Here is a 17463-nt window from a genome sequence, read left to right on the forward strand (position 1 = left end):
AAGCACACACACACAAATACATATTGAAAATATGTTTTAAGCAGATTTTTTTAAATGAGGAAAGTGGGGAGGAAGTGAATTTATTATATTTTAATTGACAACGATGATATCTATGGTGGCTGGTACCATGCATGGCTGAGGTATAAGTCAGTAATAATCGCATCTCAGCATTATGTCTGGCCCTTAGAGAGTCATAAGCCACATTATTGTCATTGTGAAAGGGACCTGTTCCTCTGAAACTTTTAGGGTTAGGTTAGTATGACACACACCACCCAAGCTAACTTATTACAATACTCACTTGCACCACCTTGTTGAAAAATGGTAACTATTCGGCTTTGAAAGCCATTGGATGTACAGGTCACTCAGGTCCTACAACTGACAGTAAAGTAATTCTTGTTGTAAGGCTTAAATCCAGTATGGTGTGTATCAGAAATGTCTTGCATTCCCGGGACTTAAAGTGGTCTAAAAGCATTGAGGAACAACATGCATGTGCTTGTAATGAGCCGCACAATACAATCCGCAGTGTTAATCTATCCCATTTGTAACTCCCGAGTGTACATTTGTACTCTCTCCAAGTTAAATTAATACTGAGGGTTTTATGCCCTTGTGAGAGGGCTTAACTCAGTGTGGGAGTTTGAGACGATGTTTTCACTGTAAACATACTGTAGGAGGAAGAGAGCAGCCTCACCTTATGATGTTATTTAGCCCTCGCCCTTGACTATGCTTGGAGGAGACAGTCTGCTCGTTATGTATCAGCTGTGACAAGTCCTGGCATTTGAATCATGCATCTTGTTTTCAGAGAAGGTGTGCGTTGCAGGTGATTACTGCGCGTCATACTTGGCTGCACGTGTGTCCAGGTGCTTCTGTTTCCTGTATGTACGGCCTCCTTTTGTCAGCGTGAAGAAATTATTTTTCAGGTGTCTCCACCACCATCAGCAGTTGTGTGTTGTGGCAGCCAGGTAACTGAGGCCATTACACAACACAATGTACCAGGTGGATAAGGATGATGTGCATGCTTTTAATTACCTGTCTCACATAACAAAGTGTGATAATCCAGACGTCAGCATCATTGTGGCCTGTTGAGAAACGCTGGTTGCTTTTCACCGGGAGGCAGACATTTTTATGTACCTGGTTCTCTCTGTGAGCCTCTCTCTGTGTCTCTCTCTAGCATACACATAAACCTTTCTACTGCTCCCATTGGGAATTGGGCTAATGAACTGAGTGTTGGATTTCACAATACTGGCAATGTAAATGGTGGCACCGGACTCCCTGGTTGGCCCATATTAAGGACTACAGAGTGAAAGAGTAAACGCAGTAGAGGAGGTATAACCTAATTATTTTTTCATTGGCGGATGTCATTTAGGAGTAGACTCAATACTGCTGAGCCCAACACCACCAGATGTCCATATATATATATATTGAATTGGCATTAATGTGTTCAGTGGCAGGTGTTAAATCAGGATTCATTAATGGCATTGGAAAATGCCCATCCCCACTTTTTAATTTGTGCATTGGCTCTTTTTTTCTCTATCCGATATGAATACGTTTTTAAGGGGTATAAATAATGCCAAGTTGTGATAGCAGTGGTACACTCTTTTGTTTTACAGACATAGTTTTATTTTATCAGGAATCGTCCAATGGCTGCAATCACCTTGCTGAAGCAATTGTTTTTGTTGTCTAATATTGAATTTTATTCCCCAATTTAGTAATTTACTAAATTAGATATTTTTGTTGTCAATTCCCCTTATGTGTATAGTCCCTGTTATTGCTAACCCCTACTGTTGTTCCGGGGAGGTAGGGTTAGGGGCCTTGCAGTTTGGCTCAGCATCAAAATAGGAGGAGTGCGTTGAATTGTTTTCGTGGGTGACGTGACGACCACATGTCTCCTACGATACACATGGAGTCACCAGACACTTGCCAGTTGTGTTCGTTGGAGTGCCTGGCCAAGCCGGAGGCACCACGGAGGAATTGGGTTTGCCCCTCAATGCTGGACCACGGTGTTGGGCAGGTTCACCCTGCCCAACCGGGATGTCCCTGAAGAAGCATTTAGTCTTATAGTTGAAGTTATATGAATTCCCACAGTCATTAGAACATTGTCAGGCTATCAGGGATCGCATATTCATTTTAACATGCATGTCACATGCACTGGAGAATTAAATCCTGGCACCTGGTCAGGTGTTTTAGAATGTTGAGAGCTGTAACACTTGACGGTCAACAAATCAAAAGAAAGTCCATTGAAATGACAAAGAATAAACTTTGTGTGCATGGCTTTATCAACACAAAGGCCTTTGTGTAATCATGGAATTGCTACCAAACAACAAATGTACTAGTACGGTACTGTCATTTTGATGATATTTTCACTTAAGTCACTGGCACAATATTTTCACTTCAGTGGTTTAAGGCCATAAGTATATACTGTAAATGTCCAATAAGTATCCTCATTGTTCATTCTTGTACTAAAATTGAGGTTCAATTTCTCTGGCTGTAGCTTCAAACAAGTTTGACTAAGTATCCTCTTGATTATCTAGTTGTCCAAACCACTGGACCTGCAGTGCACAATGTTGGCTGACCACAACAATAGGCCTGTATGACTGTTTGAATGTGCTATTCTTTGTGCGGTGTGCTTCACTTGGGCCAGACAAAGGCTTCATTTAGCATCCTTTCTCCAGCCTCTGTCACCATGGATCCCCTGCCTTGCCACGCCCAGCCCCCAGTCTGGCCTTGCTTTGCGCTTGTCCTCACTGCTGGGACAGCTGGGATTAACTAGCCATTGTTGACCACACCCAACCCCAAACATTGAGGATTGTTATTTTGTAGCCAATCTCTGGTGCTTGTCACAGTTTTCACCTAAAAGTTGATTAGAAACACTCACCTTAATTTGAACATCATATGACTATAAACTTCTAATTGTGAGTTGAAAACCCCCCCAACATGATTAGTTTTGAAGATATAGTGTTCCAATGTATTATTATGTTGTAATGATCATAAGGTAAAAAATAATATTTTGTTCTTGGAATATATATTATTTATCAACTAACTCTGACTCTACCCTGGATTCACCATGGCAGTATGACTGGCCTAATGGATTTGAAATGTCCTGTTTTAGTAATCCGAGTCAAAACCTTTTAGTTTCTACTGAGTAGATTTGTTCAGGCCTTTTTCTGATGCGTTTATTTTTAATCACATCATTTGTTCCCTTACCTCCCAGTTTTTCCTCTGTATTTACTGTAGCTCCTTACTTTCTGTATAAAACTGTATACCAAACAAGATTTATTGTCAAGACAATCTTAGTGAGAGTTTAACTATGCGCTCCACGATCAAGGAGTTTCTTTCCCCCTCCCAAGACCCCTGGCTCTTGACCTTTGTCATTCTTTAGAGTTGAAAGGTCAGTGCACCCTATTGCCACTTCAGCCCCTGAATGGTGGGAGATTTTTAATTAATGGGCCTTAGGCCTACCAGAAGTCATTTTTTTGGCAGGAGGGTGATATATTTTTCTCAGCAGTTGTGCTTAAGTCATTTGCTCTTTTCTCAAATTCATTTGTGGCCTATAATAAAAAAGACAATACAGCCATATTGTGTCATGAACTGGACCGACTTCAGTAAGACAAATTAGATAACACGTTTAGTTATTAATTAAAACATTGTACCTGAAAATAAGCCAAATGAAAAGACACAAACTTTACTTATAGTCTTTTAGTAGTTTTAAGCTACATCCAAATATTTGTCAAGTTCACCACAGACCAGAACACCCAACACATTAACCTACTGTAAATTCATTGAAATCCTGTAATCATTAGGTGTACTCTTTTCAAAGTGCACAGTCACTGGTTATGGAGGGCAGACCTATCTCCACAGAGCAATCTCCCATAGAAACGAGCCTCAATATATAGTTCTAAGGTGCTAAAATTAGAAATAGGTGACCTGTGAAATTGTATTTTGGGACAATCTGAACCTGTTACAGATGCGCCCTTGAGAGCTCAGTACAAGCTGTGCTACTTCTGCCTGCTATTAGTTTCCCTTTGTTGAGACTGATTTAAGTGATGTGACCATGTTCACGTTTAATTTTAACCCATTAAGACCGGGAACTGTCTCATTTTTAGATTTGAGCTAAAAAAGCATTATTTTACACTTTGGGCTATTCAAAAATAGCAGATATACAAGCTCATAGCGCGGCACCGAGTGCCGCGCTACGAGCTTGTAGATCTGCTATTTTTGAAAAATCGTGAAAATGTGTGCAAATCTTGAATATATATATATATATTTTTTTAAGCGAACATTTTTAACTCAAATCTTTGCTTCTGGGGGTCCCTGGAACAAAATATTTTGATGGGGGTCCGTGGCCAATTACATATCATTTTGGGGGTCCTTGACATCATGAAAAAGATTGAGCACCACTGATATAGAAACATAAGTTTTTCAGAATACTGTTGAGATTTAGGAGACATGTAGAATCGGCTTCAGGTCTCAATGGGTTAAAACAGTCAACCTGTCCTCACCACTTTAGTGCAGACTACTATCAGCATTTTTTTTTTAAATATCAGGGACAGTGCACATTAATCAACATGTCAGTTTTTCACATCCACGTAAATGAGCCAGAGTTAGCCAGAGTTAGCTAATTTTCATCTGTAGTCCCTGAGCAGGTTAAAAAATGGTAGTATAGTTATCCATACAAAAACAGACATCATCATCAACAATACAAGACAAGTAGACATAGTACAGGAGACAAAACAAATACAGTAAAATATGAGAAGAGACAATACAAGACAAAACAAGTAGACATAGTACATAAGACAAAACAAATACAGTAAAATATGAGAAGAGACACCAGTGATTAATGGAGCTGATAATTACCCATGATTACAAATTTGGTTAGCTTTGGTTAGCAGCTAGTTCAATGTTGAAAATGAGTGGTCTTCCCCTTTAAGAGATGGCATGTTGTTAATCCTTCATATCAACAAAATAATGAATACAATAATAATAATGAATTATTTATTAATGTGGATGGGTAGAATTTGGGCATCTATTCTGTATAAAACGGCTAATTTCAAAATGTCACCAAGTATTTTGAAAATGACGCACCCACTATATTAATATCTCAACACTAATTACATAATGTGATAAGTACATTAATGAATGTTGAGTCATTTGTACTTTTGATAGAAATAAACTATAAACATCATGTCATCTTTGTTTTTTGTTTTCTGCGTACCAGAAATCGAGGCATACCCTAGGCCTAGATTATCATGACAATGAGAATCACCATTAATGGCCTGTGTGCCTTAGCATGGAGATGGGGTAAGAGGCTGTGCTCTGCTTCAGTTCAAACAAAGGCAGCATGTGGGTCCTGTCTTTTACGTTGTGAGGGTAAGGGTGGGTGTTATGGGCCAAATGGGATTTATGTTTCAATCCACATATGCCTCTTATCTATTGTCTTCGAGGCCACATTATTGATGTAAATTCCCAAGGCAGAGAAATTGGTTACTGGATTATGTACGTATGTTCATGGTCTTTATGGAAAGCCTATTCATACTAGCTGGACAGCAGCCTTTTCGTCTTCCAGAGAAGATATTTTGCAAGCATCAGTTCAGGTCGCAGTCATAGAAAGATAACATTTGAAAGGACAATACTGTACATGTATGTCATTGGTTTGATGTAAATGACTGCCAAAGAACATACAGAACTTCTAACATTTACTCTCAGTGGCGTAGTCGCGTAGCGCTGGATTATTGTCGTATCTCAAGATCAAGTTCAGACATAGTCTTCTAGTTTCTACTTTGGGATCAGACAGAGTTCATGCATTAATTTACTAACTACAAAGTAGACTTCCTTAGCACTATATGGACTTGGTGTGGGACGACAAGCTATTTCAGTTGAAAAACTGTTTTGACGACCTGGTCATACAGTGAAATATAAATTTGCCAGTATGCCTTAGATTCTCAATATAGGAATCAAACTGTAACTCTTCAAGTCCATACCAAAAGGATTCCTCCTCCTACACAAAGTGTGTGTGTGTGTGTGTGTGTGTGATGGCTGTGGGAATAGCTTGGGGTGAGGAGACGTATCAGATTCAGCAGTAGACTGTGCCAGAGTGTGGCCTGCTTTATTTTGCTCTTAAAATGCCGCCCCGCCTTCAGAACACACTTCGTGTTCTGACAAGTTGCCTAGCGAAGCAGAAAGGGCATGAAACTCCATACATTAAGTGTCATTCACTGACGTGAAGGCAGAGTTCTTATTTTTTTGTATTATTATTTTGTTTTAAAGATACATTTTTGGCATTTAATGCTTTATTTCATAATATGTTATTGTCAAGAGACGGGAGGAAACTAAGGGTAGAGCGAGGAGAGTTATGTGAGAGAGAACATGGGTTGGATTCAAACTCCTCGTGGAGCATATGGCTGTTGCCCTAACTGGCTGAGCCACCAGACACTTCACATGGTGACAGATTGTTAGTGCAGACGAAATGATCATGCTGTTTGGGTTGTAACTGTGGCACAATGCAGGCTAGCATCATGGAACTGATGGGAGACGTTCAGCAACTTTTTTTTTTAGCATGATTCAGGTCAGGATATACGTATACCAAACATTAACTTGTCAATTATTTATTTTGTCTACATAGCTTTTAAATGGTTTTATTTATTTTTATATTTATTCTAAGTGATTTTACATTTTGGTATAAGCCAATTTCTTCGCTGGTCTGATTGGAGCTAGTACTGTGAGTTGTGAACAGTTTATACTTAAAACGCTCATAGAAAATTAAAAAAGCATTAGCATGTTTCATTGTTGTTTCATTATGAAGTGCTTTGAAGGTAGTATTCTCATTATTTTGATGTGCGTGGAAGTCTTTAAAGAATCGCATATGTGGCTATTACTGTGCTGTGCCACCATTCTTTTATTCCCAAAAATATATTACAGGTTGGAAATATTTTCACTTCATCCGAAAGGAGGTTCCGGTAGCCAGCTTGATCCGCCAAGAACAGTAAATGTCCTTATTTCCAGGTGGACAGGGTTAGGCTGTTGCTATGATGAGCACGTTCCCACAGTATAGCATATCTGTGTGATAACATGACCATAGTTGTGGCGAACTCTTCAAGGTAGCATTGCAGTCAGACGAAACCAGCTGCGTCAACACCTAGTCGTTCCTTAGCCATGATAGTATTTCAGCTTGTAGAAGTGACTATTGTGTTTTTAGATGTCACTTATGTAACTCGTTACACTTTTACCAATGTTATGATGGGGTAGTTGCACCGGTGTGTTTTTTTTTTAATCTTCTCAAGCCCTCAGGGTGATAGGGTAAGGCACTGGTTTATTCAGGTTGTCCCTGTTGTTATAACATAATCATTAAGAAAAGAGGAAAAACTGAGATTTGCTTTCTCAACAGGTCTACATTATTATCTGATGTCAACTGTTAAGTTAGATCATAACTTTTTTTCTGTCTGTTAAAATGTGGTTGTGATATTAGTATTACTCTACTAACGAAAAGCCACAATGTTACTATCGCCTACTGCTGAAACAGTGTCCCCAAATTAAAGAAGCTACACTGCAGTAGGTTGTGTGTAAGAAATATACCTTCCTTTGTTGATTGCCTCAGGTGCCATGGGGCAGAGGCTGTCTGTTGATCCTGTTAAACAGCAGGTGACCTTGTTAACAACATCCCAAAAACATACATCCCACACTTCTCTGATCTGTTTTTATACCCCTACACTGGTTCATTGGGTTTTACACATACAGGCACAAATCTTGTTGGGAGTTTGTTTTCATGGCTGGTATTCATAGTCAGAATATTTGCGTCGCCATGTTGACGTATTGTCTTGTTTATGCTCTGCCAAGATTATGACTCATTTTGAGATAAGCAAGTTTTGTCCATCCAGCCGTGCCCTGTCACTGTGTGCTGGCCTGGCATGGTTTCACCTAGACTTTGCCACGGTGTCTGGCTTGCCATAAGCTAGACTAACATCCAGTTTGTGGTCAGATATGGGGCCCAGACATTTGAACTAGCCTAGCCCTTTTACCACCATGGACTGGGAAACTGATTCTGCATGCATCAGTGTTTAACCCCTTAAACCCTATACTTCACTGACTGTGGTCCCCCAGGGGTCTGTCTGTACTTAACCCTCTGCACCAAATGTCTTTGCTGAAAAAAGCTCATCTACAAGCAACACACGTGATGTGTTGTGGGCTTATAGATTGGCGATTTTTGTTGAATGTTCACCTATTATGACGTGCCAGAAAAGGGATGCAAGGGTTCATGTGATTAACATGAACGAGTAGGATACAACTTTTTAAAATCTTCACTTTGGCAGCTGACCAGGATTGGATTATCTTGGGTTGTTGTTATTGATGTGTTTAGGCCTATTTGTTTGTTCCTACATTTTAATCAGGAAAAGGTTGGTACCACATTGACTGTCTAGTGTCTATTCTTTAATCTGTCTTATTTCTGGTCACTGAAGACCTTCAATTGTTTTTTTGCAGCGCTGAGCTAGGTCTACATCTGGCAGGATCAACAAGTTAAGCCAGAGCCTTTAACACTCAAATTCCATCAATCCGTTACAAGCACGCTCTCTGCAGCTGTAGACATTCACTATGCTGTAGGTTTGTAGCCGTACATATTATAACAGGCGGTTCTTCAGAGTGGCCATTTTGTAATTTGAGTGTTTAAAAGATGCAGGATAGTTGATTTCCAGATCCAAAACAATCCTGCTTGTACAGTTTCAAAACGGTAAATTCTATGATTAGCTTTTTCTTCACATACCTAGAAGACTAGTGATACTCTGATTGGGAGACTGTAGATTGTCATTAATAGATATATGACAGGAATGTACAGTAGCTACAGTAATGATCATCCATATCAGTTCCAAAACTGTCAGGCATTTTTTTTAGATGTTTGGGAACCTACTTTTGCTGTTAAAAGAACTTAAACCCTTTATAATTCGTAGACTGGGGTCCCCAGGTGTCTGTACTTGGTCTTCTCCTTTTTTCCCTCTACAACAAATCTCTTCAGCAAAAATAGCCGATCTACAAGCTCACAACGCGTCACTCACAATGCGGCATGTTGAGAGTTTGTAGCTTGGCTGAATGTTCGCCTATTATGAAATGCCCAAAGCAGGGTCATTACGGCTCAAGTGATTAAATCTATGCATTGCATCATTTTATCTCAAGCTTTTATATAACTATTTGACTAAAACAAGAAATAGCTTTAGATTCGCCACATCCTTATTACTTGAGTTTTTGGTACTGCCCATCCCTATTATTAACTTCATTAAGAAGTTGTCTTCACTGTCATGAAATCTTACCCAAACCCAACTGCAGTTGAACTTGCCCTTGCCTATTCACTTAATTAATGCAACGACTTAACAGAGAGCCTGCAAAATTGCATAGAAAGGAATGCTATTTTTGGACACGGACATAAGTACCCCTTTTATTTTGCTGCCTAAATTGATAAGTGGCCTTACGTTTTCAGTTTTCTGGAGAGATTATAGGATGCAGTGTGTAACATGCTATGGACCTTGCTATTCCACGCAGTAATTACAAGCCTTCTAGAGAGGTGGGTAAAAAACCAGAGGGACCCTTTTCAATCTTGGTATTTAATTTGTGATAGTGAGGGTACCATACGAGGGTAGGGCTGCATTGGTGGAATTTATAGATACAGCCCCTCCCTGGCTGCAGATCCTTATACACTGCTAAATCCTTACAGGGACATTTTTGCACTCTCAAGAGTAAAATTAATAATGTTTTACTGCGTAGTGTGTGGCCCTGGCCTTTGGTTGTTATCACCACAGTTTGGTGCCTTTTTAAAATATGACCCTTCTCACAAATTGTTGCACTGTAAGCTACAATTATCTTTCATTGTTGGTGAGGAAGAGGTTGTATCGGTCATTGTTCATTCTATCAGTCACTGTAAGCTACAATTATCTTTCATTGTTTCTGAGGAAGAGGTTGTATCAGTCAGTGTTCATTCTATCAGTCACTGTAAGCTACTATTATCGTTCACTGGTGAGGAAGAAGTTGCATCTGTCTGTAAGTGTAAGGTACTATTATCCTTCATTGTTGGTGAGGAAGTGGTATCGGTCATCACAAAAATATTGTAATTATTATGCAACAGTTAAAAATAAGAAAGAAAAGGATTGCAATGCCCTATTTGGGCATGTTGATTGCAAAATTGAGAAGAGTAATGTGCTTATTTACAATTTAGAAACTTTAGAATAAATAGCCCCATTTGGAATAGACCTGAGGTTCTTGAGTATTGTCATAGTATCGTATGTCTTGGCACCTTTCAGTACAGTTTGGCACTAAATTGTCCATAACTGACAAGACTAAGTGAATGTCAAAAGGGGTTGTAGATCTTAAAGATTAAGTGATGGTTAAATGTCATCAACATTGTGGCTTTGTAAGAATGTACAGATTGACATTTCAAATGTTGCATTATGTCATGAGTCTATTTGTTTATCACATTTCATACACGGTATACTCAATGTGTTTCAAAGGCAAAAAAAAAGTATACATTTAATAGTTGTTATACAAATGCATGGAAAAGCATCTGTCATTTAAAATTTTGGCGTTGGCTATTCAAAAATAGCCAATTTCAAAAATGTAAAAAAGTAGCAGATGTACAAGCTTGCAGCGTGGCACTAAGTGATGCGCTGTGAGCTTGTATATATCTGCTATTTTTGAACATTTTTGAAAAATCTTGAATGTGTGAGAACTACTGATTTAGAAGGCATTTGCAGAGTCGGCCTCAGTTCTTAATGGGTTCAAATCGGTTACAATAAGTAGTAAGTACGTACATACAGTAAGCATGATACATGACTGAGGCCTTTCAACCATTATGTCACGTGAGCTAACAGTGCTGAATTCCAGGCCATTTAATTCCTCCCACTTCATGCAGCATAGATAGATACTGTATGCAGCCTTTCAGCTTTTTACTCTCACTGGCACTGTCGCCGTCCTCACTGCCCCAACATTGTGAACTAACTCTGGTGTCCTGAAACTACACATCCTATCAAAGCGGCACAGAAGCCCAGAGAGAGAACCTCTCCCTGGGAACAGGACCTGCCTGTTATTGCAGCTGCATGGCATTCTTTTCAGAAGCAGCTACCCAGTCCGTCCAGTGTTATCCATTCATGACTACTCTGGCTCGACTCATGACTGATGTCTGTGACAACAGTTTTGTAAGGGATAGGCAGTATCACATGAGACCAGTTTCTTTGATCGGTTTTAGGATACAACCCAAAACTTGCGGGGAGAAAATGGGAAATAATAACAAGTCTAATCGACTCAGCCTCAATGCAATTACTTAAGTATCTACAAGGCTCCACTGTGAGGGCTTGTAGATACCTGCGAGCAAAGCTCATCGCAGGCCTTGTTGATTCTCTGAATCACAAGGCACTTTCAAACAGAGCAGCTGGGCGGAATAACGGCGTGACATTTCCAGCTTGAACAGGCTGTGTAAAAAGGATGTTGTAAGTAGAAGGTTGACTGACACATGACAGCCTGAGCATCAGAACCCAAACCAGCTGAGCCTGATGGTGGTGTTGTAGCTAAGCTAAGGCTTGATTTATACTCCATCGTCTCCAAGCCGTAAAAAAAGAAGTCTAGACAGTGAGTTCCAATTGTTGGGTTTTCACAGCACAAATGAAGAGTAAGCTTTGTTGTATGAAGCCCAAAAAATGATGATTAAACATGATTTCACAATTCATAATAATTGGTCCCAACATGGATACATTAAAAAAATTGGCCTTCTTGGAAATGCACAAGAAAGACGGTGTAAAGCAGCTGTATTGAATTATGTAATTAAGTAAAACTCACGTTGGCTATTATATTGGCTGTTAATAGGACAAAACTATTAATAATAATACAATTATAGACCTAATCATTAAACTGACAGTACTGTATAGCTTTTGTTTAACATTTATCTTTTCTGAAATACAGATTTGATAAAGCTCAGAAATTAGGTAAACACTATTTATGGGTTGCTTTTAACTACAGTTGTAGCAAGGTGTAAGGTGTAAGATTGTATTCATGCCCATTTTTTGGTTTATTATATTCAACCAAATGCCAGTGTGGTGGAACGTTGTAATGGAGTGTCTGTATAGAAACATGGTGCAAGAGTGATGTCTTTGTACTTTGACCCTATTTACAGTCACAGATGTATAGATGACTACATGTTATCGACAGTGGCTTTGACGGGTGGGGGTAGGGTGTGTGACCACCTCATCCACTCAAAACACTAACAAAGCGAGTTACAAAACACTAATAGCGAGTCACAACGCGACGAGTTGTGAGCTTTCGTCTATTGGTGGTACGACAAAGTTTATAGGTCTTAAGTGGTTAATGGCCGAGCACGTTCGGACACTACAAAGAATTTGACTTGGGTAGGTTGCTCTCTGATGTTGATGTTTGCAAAATGCACCCACTACCACATCACATTAACACACTTCTAACTCTCTCTCTGTCTGTCTGTCTGTCAGTCTGTCTCTCTCTCTGTTTCTCTCTCTCTCTCTCTCTCTCTCTCTCTCTCTCTCTGTGTCTATCTCTATTTGTCTGTCTCTCTGTGTCTCTATCTTTCTTTCTCTCTGTGTCTGGCTCTCTCTCTCTTTCCCTCTGTATGTCTCTCTGTCTCTCTCTCTGTCTCTCTCTCTCTCTGTCTCTCTTTCTCTCAGTCTCTCTCTCTCTCTCTCTCTCTCTCTCTCTCTCTGTGTCTATCTCTATTTGTCTGTCTCTCTGTGTCTCTATCTTTCTTTCTCTCTGTGTCTGGCTCTCTCTCTCTTTCCCTCTGTATGTCTCTCTGTCTCTCTCTCTCTCTGTCTCTCTTTCTCTCAGTCTCTCTCTCACACATGTCATGTACACACAGGTTTACACCTTTGCGTTGTTTTCTCCTCACAGCTCTCCAAACAAACCCTAAACACATTGACCAGAGTTGATGAGAGAGGGGGAGGGGGAGAACTGGGCGGCGGCCAAGACCCGGCTGCATCCTATTAGGATTGGGAGTGTTGAAAAGGGGTGTGGCCTAAAGCCAGTAACATCTGTGTCTGTCCCCTCTGCCCCCCACGGCATACTAGAGAGAAAGAGGCTAGGGCGGGCGTGGAGAGGCTGAGCTGGCCGGATTGGAGATCTTAAACACTAGCTCGTGCGTTTTGCCTCTCGTGTCTTCCTCTCCTGACACCAGAGGAAAGAGCACACACCTCACTGGAGCCACTATAAGGATGTTCCTCCTGGCTGCCTTTTGAGAAACCTCTTCTGGGATATCATATGCGTGGCCAAGGCGGTCCAGTCCTATGCAGACTTTCAATCTGGATTATGCCGTACGCAGGAAATGTAAGCTTTGTCATTTTCCGCGTAAGTTTATTCGTTTTATTGACAGTGCGAAACGCTGTATACTGCAGTGAACGGAGGATATAAAGGGAAAAGGGAATGCTCACACCAGAACACAAGCAAGCACACTCCTGGACTGGGTAAGCGAGTGAGCTGAATGAATCTGTCCATTCTACCCTGTAATCAAATAAGTGCAAGAAACGATCCGGCAGTTTGAGAGCTGTTGTCAGCTATCTACTGATTTGGAATGTCTGTTGACTGCATGTGACTGTTAGACAGGTCTAGGCTATCTGTATGTGTGTGGGTGGGTGGGTGTGTGTGAAACCGGGTAAGGGGGAGGTTTGTTGGATTTTATCTCTCCCTGTGATACAAACCAGATTCCGCTCAGTGAGTCTTAGGTGATTGTGTCATGTCTGTCTAATTGGGAGGTGTCGGTGTGGAAACCGGTGTTGCCATAGAAACTGGACGGGACGGTGGGGGGGGGGGGGGGTGGTCAGGCTCAGATGGGGCCCCCAGGCAGATTTCATGGTGAGAGAGTTGTCCTCTGTATGTGGGGAATGCCCCGTAATGACAAGGCTGTGGTGGAGGAGGTGGGGTGAGGTGCTGGTGGAAATATGCACACACACACACACACACACACACACACACACACACACACACACACACACACACACACACACACACACTACCTTCCACCAGCTGCTCTCTGTCGTTTGGGAAATGCATCCCGTTATCAGAGTGTGAGAGGAGGGGTGACATACTTTTCCTTTTCCACGCGGTGGGAAGCTGGTGGGCTGCGGAGCATTGCAGGTAATGGGGTCAATGAGATGGAAAGTCACCTTGAGCGGCGAGGGGGGGGGGGGGTCTCATTGCGTGATCGATCAAATCCAGTCACCGCTCATAGCTGCCCGTCTCATGTTCTGTTCTCTGGTTCCCACTCTCGTCTGGTACGTGTGTTATATCCTGCAGATGTAGTCTGCTGGTGATCGATGTGCGAACTGCGAAGAGGACTGGGGGGAAGGCTAGCTTTATGAGAGCATAATGTCATGGGTGCAGTGCTGCCGTGTGATTGCAAACTATATTTACCCTTAATCCTTAGCAGTGCTTTTCTTTGTGTGTGATATTCATTTTTTTCACCCTTGCATTAGTGAGACAATCTTATTTTCTTCCCCCCATCAATGACCACAACGGATTAAAAAGAAAAAGGAGGATAATGTGTGGGAGATGGGACTTAACATTAAATCATCCACCCAGCTTTTGCCGGCGACCCGCCGCTCAGGTTGCCATAGCAACTGAGGCAGAGACAGCCAGGGAATTGGAAGCACTGCTGACTGCAGAGTAAAGGGTATCCTTGCAGAGAAGTAGGTTAAAATGCTCCACACCCATTATTGACGTACCTTAAAAGTTTAAAACTGACTACACTATTAAAGGCAAATAGTTATGTTTGTTAAGCAGTTGCACATTCAAGGATACACGCATACATGATGTTTGGTGTTCCAAGGAAGAGTTGAAATTACTGCTTCATGGTTACCTTACACACCAGTTGTTCTGTTAGTTAAACTATGGTATCAATTCTAACTTCTTTGAAAAACAGAAAGATGTTTCTCCTTACTGTTTGAAATGACTATTTCAAACAGATCCACAGGCATGGCTTGGATGACACTCTCAAGGCTAAGCATTGCCAGTGGCTTCCATTCCTTTCTGCCAAAAGTGATGCAGTGACTATATGCACATTCTGTTGCAGATGCTTTTGAGCAGGACAATTTAAACAATTTACACTTTGCCCTTTTTACTTTTTCAACCCAAAATGTAATACGCTCTTTGTGGCAGCGTGCTGATCATTCCCACCAAATTCTATGAAAATCCACCCATCTGTTCTTGTTTTTACAGCGTGGCTGCCGGCTTTGTAGGAGGAGGCTAGCATGTACAAATTGATCTGTGTGACTGTGTTTTTTTGTTTGTTTGTCCGGGGCTAAACTTGCAAACTGTTGCACCAAATCTCTTGTGCACGCTGCCAGTAAGCCAAGGAAGTGCCTCCATGTATTTCCCCTCAAATACCTTTTAAATACTCATAATCATATGTCATAGATATGTTATAGAATAGATAACTGACATCCTTGACTGGACAGATGAAGTCCGAGATTCACATGGGAGCCACCCCGTTATTTGAACCTTTCTTGTTGACCGTGGCCTTTTGAACCCAAAAGTTACCCATCTATTCGGGGCAGCCTACTGATCATACATACTAGGGGTGTGTCGATACACAAATTTCACAATACGATACGGTACACGATATTGGGCTCAGGATATCTTTACGATATTATTATTATTTATTTATTTATTTTTCAATTATTATCAACATTGGCCATCATCAGTTTAAAATTGCTTTATAACACCTAAAAAAGTACAATTATACAAGCTTAAAGGGATTCTAGGCAACATTAAGCCTACATTTTTAAAATATTTATATATATATATTTTGCATTTTTTCCCCTCTATCAGCCACTATATAATGATGCTGGGGAGTTTTCTTTCATTGAAACACAGTCCTCTTTCTGAAATCCGTATTTTCCCTACAGTTTATGTTTGTCCGGGACGTAAATTAGCGCACGCATGTGCGCGTGCGTCCTAGTCATATCATAGTCATATTCTTGTCATCTGGACTTTACCTACCAAGTGTAGCCTAGTTATTAACAGCTTGAACAAAATATCTATAAGCCAAAGAGGGTCGCTTATAAAAAAGAATCCATGGCTTTGATGCCATTAGATTAGATGCAGGCCTATTTGACAGTGCAGAAACATAATTGCCTTGACACATGTAACATTAACGAGCGTCAACGAGCGTCAGCTGGACAGACACACACACCTCTGCAGTTCTCTAAACTGAAAGTGACTGGAGTCACTTTACAGTAAGAACTCCTCTAACTTTAATTAGCCCCCCAAAAAAACTTATATATTTTTTTTAAAGGAAAAAAAAATCTTTCAAAAATATTGCGATGCAGGATGACGTCACGACGATACATATCGTCCCGTTTTAATATCGCGATATATTGCGGGACGATATATCGGCACATCCCTAACACATTTTAAAGTCCAGCTTTAATGCCTTTTTTTTATTGTGATATTTCCTAGTAAAACAGAGGCTGGTTGTGTCTCAGCCAATCATAGTCTCAGCCGACCGTCCCGTCCCCTCTGGGACCTACAGTAAATGCAACTATACTCCTTGGTAGAGAGAGAAAGGCAGTGCTGAAGCACTGCATGCTACTGCATTGCCTATTTCTCACCTCAAATGTTTTCAGATGTTGTGTACTGTTTTAAGTTTAAAATTAGAACGTTTGTGATGAACTGTCCAGCCATCATCTTGAATTAAATTCAGAACAGAGTAGCAGCCCTTTATCGTCTGTGTCTCCATAATGAATTGGCTGTGTGTGGAGGAACATCGAGCTATGCGAATCACACAGGTGAATAAAATGATGATTCGTGACTATGGACCTGCTCATATAATAACACAGTACGTTTTTGTTTGAATGGAAGTAATTAAGATGTGACTTTTAGGGACTTTTGATGACAAAAATGGATGTTTGGCATCTATTTTTATCCATCCATTATGACCATGGATATATGCTCTAAAAGTGTGAAAAATATTTTTCATAATTTCAGCTCGTCTTTTAAGAAAATTCACCTATTTGTTTTTGACCTTGACGTTGATTGTGACCTTGAACATTGAACTTTTTGACCTAAAAGTTAATCATCTCTCCGGGGAAGTCTACTGATCATTCCCATGTTTAGTGAAAAATGTGAAAAGTCATTTTGTTCATTTACAGTCCGAACTTTCACTTTATGACATGGCACATTTGATGGCACAGTGTCACATCATAGACGGCACAATATTGCATCACTTGATCTAAACATCCAGTGCTCGCTCTTAATCTTTCGAAGTCTATTCATTCCTGAGATGACCGACTATGTTGGACGTTGAATTTGATTCCGACCTTGACCTTTGACCTTTTCAACTCAAAATGTAATCATCACTTCCTTACATAAATGTTCTTTCCAAGTTTCATGAAAGTTGGAGAGAGACAGAGAGTGGGCTTTTAGACTCTGTCTTGTTTTTAATAGAATTATGTTCTATGTTTAATAGAATTATATTCTATC

At 40.5% G+C, this 17463-nt stretch overlaps 1 protein-coding gene across 4 annotated transcripts in view; it reads left to right on the forward strand.

Annotated features, from left to right (window-relative positions):
- The window catches only part of daam1b (dishevelled associated activator of morphogenesis 1b), a 55342-nt gene that overhangs the window by 1401 nt on the left and 36478 nt on the right, over nt 1–17463 (forward strand). The window contains exon 1 of one of the 4 annotated variants that reach the window (XM_084083067.1): nt 13037–13448. The exons of 2 other annotated variants lie outside the window; for them this stretch is intronic. The gene's annotated coding sequence lies outside the window, so the exon portion shown is untranslated. Of the gene's footprint in view, nt 1–13036; nt 13449–17463 lie in introns of those variants that run through there. One more of the 4 variants, XM_084083068.1, reaches the window with a different exon arrangement.

The sequence above is a fragment of the Gymnoscopelus microlampas genome (assembly GCF_963454915.1).
Source record: "Gymnoscopelus microlampas genome assembly, chromosome: 16".
Lineage (NCBI taxonomy): Eukaryota > Metazoa > Chordata > Actinopteri > Myctophiformes > Myctophidae > Gymnoscopelus > Gymnoscopelus microlampas.